Source organism: Arachis ipaensis, chromosome B1, assembly GCF_059453495.1.
Source record: "Arachis ipaensis isolate K30076 ecotype BB chromosome B1, ASM5945349v1, whole genome shotgun sequence".
Lineage (NCBI taxonomy): Eukaryota > Viridiplantae > Streptophyta > Magnoliopsida > Fabales > Fabaceae > Arachis > Arachis ipaensis.
Window position 1 is genome coordinate 64,695,932 of NC_142436.1, and position 8,179 is coordinate 64,704,110.

Here is an 8,179-nt window from a genome sequence, read left to right on the forward strand (position 1 = left end):
TATATATATATATATATATATATATATATATAGAAATCACCTTGTTCTTTAAAAAAATGGATAGAAACAGAATTAAATTTTTACTCTTTCATGTTTTGAGAATGTATCTATATGGTATTTTTTATATTTAGAGTTTCGACTCATGAGTTCCTTTCAAAAGTGTGTGTTGAAATTAGTATCTAACTATAGTGAGATTGTTTCTCTTTTCTTGATGTCTTGGCTATACATTTGACTTTTATAGGGATTACTAGATCTTATAATGAGTGCTATTGAAGAGTGAAAAAACAAAGACAAAAAAAAAGTAAAGAAATGGAATGAATTGCAGAATTGATTTCTTATTATTGACTTGATGAATGTACAGAGCGTTTAGCTATTTGTATCTAATAGCTACCTAATTGATTTGGTTAGAAGATATTTACTAAATCAAGAAACTAATCAAGATTCCTAATGGCTATTATAAAGGTCATATAACTAACATTCCCTTTCAGACTCATGTTCGATTAAAAGCCAATCTAAGTTTGCTTTTGAGTTTATCAAAGGTAGCTGATGAAATTGGTTTTGTAAGAATATCAGCTACTTATTCAGTGGATGAAATATGAGTAACAACAACTAAACCTTTGATTACTCTATCTCTTATAAAGTATAAAACCAGTTCAAAATTCTTAGTCCTATTGTGAAAAATAGAATTATAAGCTAAGAGAACTGTTGACATATTATGAGAATAGACAGTGGAAGAAGTAAGACAAGATTCTTTGAGCTCCTGAAGAAGATTCTGGATCCAGATTAATTCAGAAAACACGGCTGCAAAGGCTCTAAACTCAGTTTCAGTGGAGCTTCTGCGAACTGTAGGCTATTTATTGCACTTCCATGCCACAAGATTTGCTTTATAGTATACACAATATCCGGTTGTTGCCCAATCAGAATCTGAAAGGACAGTAAGTCTTAAGTCAGTGAATTTGTGAAATTCTTGTTTAAGATGTGCAATTCCAACAATATATCGAAGCACTTTCACAGTTGACCAGTGTTCTAAAGGGGTGTTAGTCATAAATTGACTCAATTTATTTACTAGAAAGACGATGTCAAGTCTGGTCAGTAGAACATATTGCAATTTATTCACTTTCATTGTTACTAGTAACTAATATATCATCTACATATATAAGTATGTAAATAACTGAGTTTTTAGTCATTCTTATAAAAAGAGAGGGGTTAGATTTAGTAAAGGTGGCAGAAATGATAAGATACCATGTCCTTGGGGCTTGCCATAAATGGCTTTATGTAAGTTACACACAAGGTTTGGATTGTGATGAAAAATCTAGGGGGTTGAGATATGTAAACTGTCTCTTATAAATTTCCATTCAGAAAGGCATTATGGAAGTCATATTGCTTAATCTTTCATCCTTTAGATAGAGCTCTAGTGAGAATCAGCCTAATTATTACAGGTTTAATAATAGGAGAAAAAAAACTTGGTCAAAATCCACACCTAATATTTGTGTAAAACCTTTAGCAGCTAACCTTACTTTATGCCTAATAATTCTCCTTTGACATTTTCCTTTAAAGCAAAAATCCATTTACAACTTACTACTTTTTCATTTTCTGGTAATTTCACTAAAGTTCAAGTTTTTGTGATATAAATGTGTATTATATTCAGTTATCATAGCATTTTTTCAAGCATTTGATTGAAAAGTAATTTTTTCAGATTTTGGAATAATAACAGAATCAGATAAATTTGTAGTATGAATTTGGAAAGACTTGGAAGGAACAATACCTGTTCGGACCTAATTTGCATTGATGAACATTACCTGAATTTGTATCTTGTAATGAGTGAGGCTGATTCAGAGGCAATTATATCTCAATAACTGAAATTGGAACAGTTAGTGCATGAATCTAAAGGGTAGAGGCTGAGGATGTTGTGGGAGCACTAATATCTGGTGAATCAATTTTAGAAGTGGACACTGACTGTAAAATAGAGGGGATGGTTCTAATAGGATCCAGTCAGGGCAGAGCTAGAACTTCTTTTAGGAGGGAGCCAACATAAAAAACACAAATAAAATTAGGGAGGGGCCAAAATTAAAGAGCTTGTATAACTTACTCTTCACATACTCCACCTTGTCTTTAGTACCAATAGGATCAATCTCACCATAGTAATGAGCCAAAGTAATGAGTTTAAATCTGGATCAAGAACTGCTCCAAATACAAGAACAACACTAGAGTTATCCCAATATTTTTTAAACTTGAGCATCATTTATTCTCCCATCCTCCTTATAAGCATATCCTCATGACTCAGACTAGTCATCAAAACAAGTTGAATTTGCCAAACTTGTAAAAAAATACAAGTTGGATGTTGGATAAGAAATTTCAGACAGCAACTTAATAGTTTCATAAAATGGTGACAAACAATTACAAATCTTTTCGCCTCTTATTTTGCATATCCACTATAGTCTGACCAATATTCTCATGTTCAATTTGAGTACAACTATCAAGATGTCATTTTATAGAAGATGTGCCATATCATTTACCTCCAGATTTAAACACCTTCTTGCATCCTTTACACTCAGAAAGTTCTACTCCATCTTTATCTGGACCGATATGTTTTATTTTTTTGAAAAAGCTCCATACATCAGATGTTACCAGTCTGGCCCTTTTCAAACTACGTGCATCAACTTCAACCTAAAACTCAAATTCAGAACCAGCCCCAACAATATTATTCATGGTTTCAAACTCTATTTTTTTCTAATATAACTGCAAATTGTAAAAAAAGTATTGTTATAAAATCTAACTTAGTTAAACACTTAGCATACAAAACAAAACAAAGCAAACAAACAAAAAATCTACATCAGTTAAGCAACCTATAACATCTAATGTGACAAAAAATAATGAGCAAAAAATAACTAGTCAAACCATTCATTATGGGCCTTTGTAACATATATATTTGTACTACATAGCAAGTTGCTCAAGACCCAAAAAAAAAAAACTATTTGCTGGAGTCAGACTGAAGCAGATTTTGCATACACACAGTGAGAGAAGAATGGCTAATACCATTACCAACCCTTTATTTTTCAACACCAATGCTTTGGGCTCGGTATGCAAATTAAAGACAATTATGTTGTGTCCACTTTTTCTTAGGTTAAATATAATTTACTCTTAATACCTATCATTTTCGTTTGTTCTTATTTCAATGGACTGTTGATTAACTATCAAACATTATTTGCATATCCAACATATAGTAGTACTGTAAAATATTTAGCTAGATTTTAATTTATCTTTATTTGATGAAAACTCAAATAATTAACACTTATCATAAGCATCAACGAATAACATATTACATTAGGAGAAGAAACTAGGCATCTCATCCAGATAATGATTAAGCAACTTATATATCAAGTTCATTGAAAAATAAGCTAGAAAAATAATTCTAATTCAACATATATGTTGCTGGATATAGTTAAATTATCATACATCAAAGAAAAAAAAGTAACGAATCAAAGGAAAAAATAGTAGTTGACTTGGCTAACCCAGTAAAATTCAGTCAAAGCAAACAAATTTAACAAAATAAGATAATTTAACAAACCCAAACTTGTCTAAATCAGAAACGAATACAAATACAAATTCAAACAAGTCAGAACACTAGATATTTGAATCAACATAACAAAACCAGCTCAAATAAGTGGTAAATATACATTAATAAAGTAAACGAACATACCGCCAGTAGCGACGGGGACGAGGCAGCGGCAACGGCCAGAACCGAGGAACAGTAGCGAGTCAGCGATGGAGAGTGTGCGAGCCTGCGACGGAGACGCGCAAGCAAGTGACGTAGAGGTGGGAGGAGCCTGTGACGGAGCAGTGCGACGGCGGTGTGAGCTTGCAGGATTGCAGGGGAGAGGAGAGGCGTGACCGCATGAGGACCGAGAAGGAGAACGGTGCGAGGGGACACGCTACGGCTCCGGACGCAGGCAACGGTGCTGGAGAAGAGTGTGTGTGACGTTCATGCCTTCAGAGAGAGCTAGTGAGCTCGACAGCAGTGGATTTGCTGAAGAAAAACTTTGGGGTGAGGGTGACTACTTCTGACTTGTGCCCAGGGTTAGGGACTTAGGGGTGACTGTGGCTGTGGCTGATGTGAATTATGTTTATGGCATAGTTCTCCGAGTTAAATCAGGGATCGCACTAATATGACTATTAGGTTATTGAATTATTGCCTTAATTGATAAAAAATTACAGGCCTACTCCCTACTACACATCCATGTAACTATATAACCAAGTTGGTCCAAGCCCAAATCGAGTCAAGCGTATTAAATGGCGAGTAAAAAACACGCGCTAGAAACCCCTCCTTTTTCATTCGCGCTTCATTATGAAAAAACGTTACATCTTCAACACGAAACTAAGACACGAAAACACTCATTCTCTTCGAATCTCTCTCAACATCACTCAAACTTCAATCACATTCTCTGCAGAAACCACTACTGGAAAGGAATCGGAAGAAGATTTCGCAAGCAACTGGTTGTTACTATCTTCAGTACTTTTGCATGGAAGAATACTAATCTTGTTGATTGAAAGTTGATCATCATTTATTAAGCACATGAACGTTTTCGGTTCGGTGGTCTTTGTGATTTTGGTTCTGTGCATCGACGTTTTTCAGTCCGGTGGCCTTTGTGATTTTGGTTCTGTGCATAAATGAGTTTCGGTTCGGTGGCTTGTGGCATTTTAATTGACTTGATTAAGATATACAGGCTTGTGCTTGTTGATGTATTGAATAAAGTGTTGAACAAAATTTTTCATTACAAAACAGAACAAGACAATATCTCCCTTTCTACAAATTTTTTAAGCATGAGTTACACTTCTCAGCAATTTTAGTAGAAAAATTGACAAAATCTCGAGACTTGATGTAAATGAGTTTTGTTTAGGACAATTGACATTAGAGACAACTATTTTATTTTAATAAGCCATACTACTATAAAATTGTCTCATTATATTGGATAGATTTCAACATGAATGGTAGTTAACCTTAATACTTAAAGAAAGATATCAAGTTTCAGTAAGAGTGTTTAAAGAAGCCAATTTGCAAATGTAATTTTGAAAGCACCTAATTCATGAAATTTGAAAAATTTTTCTTTTGAAAGATGTTGATTTGATTAAGATATACGTGTTTGTTCTTATTTGTGTAGATAGTTTAACTAAAGTTTTGAAATTGATTGTTACTATCTTCAGTACTTCTTTTGCATGGAGGAATACTATTCTTGTTAATTAAAAGTTGATCATCATTTATTAACCACATGAACATTTTTCGGTTCGGTGGCCTTTATGATTTTGGTTTTGTGCATGAATGAGTTTCGGTTCGGTGGCCTTTGAGATTTTGATTCTGTGCATGAATGAGTTTCGGTTCTGTGGCTTGTGGCATTTTAATTGACTTGATTAAGATATACATGCTTGTGCTTGTTGATGTATTCAATGAAGTATTGACCAAAATTTTTCATTACAGCAAAACAGAAAAAGAAAATGGCAACAATGAAGGAGAAGCCACATTATAACGTAAGTAGATTAAATATATTTATCCGCTTTCATTCGAATAATATCTATTTTGTATTATAAATATATCCTCACATTCTGTTTCAAAATTTGCAGAAAACTCATTATTGCAGATGCCAAACAAAGCCAATAGCAACAGTATACAGGGAAATGAGTCAAGAAAAGAAAGACATAGTGGAAGAAATAAGATTTGGTGTCCTGACAAATGTCCCAGAAATGAATGTCTCTAATACCCTGTTGAAAGAATTGCTTGATCGCTTTGATGAAGAGAAAGGATGCCTGAAAACTCTCCAAGGCAGAATATACATAACTCCTTGGAAAGTAGCAGTTGCCCTGGGTATAACCAATGGAGGTAATACACTTTCCACTTACTGCTTATTTTCAGTTCATTGGTGTCCAAAAAATTAAACTCAGCGTTTTTGACTGATTTTTGCTATTAAAATATTGTAGGGAATCGTTTTCCTGATAAGGTTGATTATAACAACCTTAATCCAGTAGACAAGGAATGTGCTGGATATGAGCGTAGAAGGGGAGAAAAATCGAAAAAAAATTCAAGAGAACTTTTGTTGTCTTCATACAAAAGTGCTTCTTGCTCCTCACAACAGTAAGTGTGGCCTCCCCAATCCATAAGACACCGATCTTTTTTGTGGACTACATTCGAAAATGGGATTGGGTGAAGCATGTTCTCAACTTCTTGATGAAAGGAGTTGAAAACAAGAGAAACGGGAAGAAACAGTCTGTTGATGGTTGTGTTTTTGTATTAATGTTGATATACTTCCACGAAACCAAGTTTTCCCGCCCGTTTGCACCTGATACTCCCCCTGCACCGTGGGTGGCCTATTGGACAAGGCAAATGATGCTTGAACGGATTTCATCCGAAGCAACAGAATTATTGGTAAATACTCTACTAAAATTCCCCCAAAAATTTACTTTCAAATGCTTTTAAAATACTCTACTAACTAAATAAACTTCTGTTTTATGTTATAATTAATTTATTTGTCCTACTTGCAATTGTTAGTTTGTTCATTTGAATGTTTCTACATTAAGAAATATTTTCTTAATGATTAAATAGTTATCATGTACTATTCACCATATGAATATTTTTCGATTCGGTGGAATTGCTTCGTTTGGTTCACCGGATTGTTAATGTATTTTCTTGATGATTAAATAATTGAGTCCTTGTTTCTGTTGTAGGGACTTCTGTACAGAAAGGAAAAAAAAAGAAAAAAAAAAACAAGTAACTTGGACAAGAAATAAAAAGGAAAGAAAATAAAAAAAAAAACTGTCGAGATGGATTCTTCTTCGGAAGAAGAAAGATTCTCTGAATCTGAATCCGAAAGCCAGTAAGTTTAATTTTGATATTGATTTCATTTAACTTGTATTTGCTTAAATTTGTTCTTATGCTCTTGTTCATATGTATTGCAGAGAAGAAGAAATAAAAAAACCGAAAGAAAGAAAAGAAAACAACCACCGAAGGTGGTTAAAAAAGAAACAAAAAAAACAAAGCCTGTGCCGATAGATTCAGAGAGCACAAGCGAATCTGAAAGCCAGTAAGTATTGCGTAATTTCTGTGAGACGTTTTGTTGATTGCATATGTATCAATTTTTGTTCAGCAAATGAATTAATTTCAGTTCGGTGAGCTTCTAATTTTCGTTTTAGCACTTTAATTTAGTTTGGTTTGGTGGTGTCTGTCAGTTTGGTTGACTTCATTATTAGTGTCTTGTCTCCGGTATAAATTCGATGTGTTTGTATTCTAGAGAAAATGAAATCGAGAAAACACCCGTAATAAAAAGAAAACAACGCAAAGGGTGTCAAAACACAAGCCCAATCTGACAAGGAGTAAGTTTCTCGAATCACATTTTCTTTTATTGATACTTACATTTTAGGTTCCTTGATACTTATTTTATGAACTTTCAGAACTGAACAAGCAAAAGACAATGCTGCCGAAAGAAGAAAACGAGCATTGGAGATGATAAGGGAAAAAAGATCAAAGAAAAGAAATGATGGAGCTCAGTTAACAAACATTGCTCCGGATCACTTTAACTCAGCAGAGGCACAAAATGAATTCTCTCAGACATAAGATTCAGTTTATTATTCCCGAGTTCTTTTTCTTTCTTTGCTTACTTTTGCTACAACCTTTTCTAATTCCTCTAGATTGAATTACTAATATTTATTTATCTTGCTTAGAGTGCCGACTGTAAATCTGCATAGCGAGCAACTATTACAAACTCAAGGAAGCTCTACATCTTCTGTAAATGCCGCGAGCAATACCAAGTAAATTGGATCACTGCATATTGTATTTTCGGTTCAGTGGTTACCCAAAAATAAATTTAATGTGTTTCTAGATCTCTGCTTTGAATCTTGGTTTCTAATTTTAATTTTTTATCTTTTTTTTTTTAGAAAAAAATACGCTGGAAAGCCCGGTAAAATATTTTAGAAAAAAAATTTCCCAAGAAAGACTTCTAAAACTCCACCAGTGTAAGTTAAAAATATTTATGTTACTCTTTTAGATTTAGATAATAATTCTTGTTTAATCAAGAAAAATGTGTTTAAATGTCACTAGAGCTACACCTTATTCTGAGCTACAAATCATTGAGTTTCGACAAGAAACTCGTTCTCAACCATTGGAAGTGTGAGTTTTTCAATGTGCAAATTCCTA

The 8,179-nt window shown here is 33.6% G+C and overlaps 1 long non-coding RNA gene across 2 annotated transcripts; it reads right to left on the reverse strand.

Moving 5' to 3' along the window:
* Positions 1 to 529: 529 nt before the first annotated feature.
* LOC148576851 (uncharacterized) lies at positions 530 to 4,149 on the reverse strand. 2 transcript variants are annotated; one of them, XR_015902359.1, is made up of 3 exons: positions 3,701 to 4,149; positions 1,766 to 2,667; positions 530 to 924 (listed from the first exon to the last, which is right to left on the reverse strand). It is a non-coding gene; the product is annotated as an uncharacterized LOC148576851 (long non-coding RNA). The 2 variants fall into 2 exon arrangements; XR_015902358.1 differs by having other exon boundaries at positions 530 to 2,667.
* Positions 4,150 to 8,179: the final 4,030 nt, after the last annotated feature.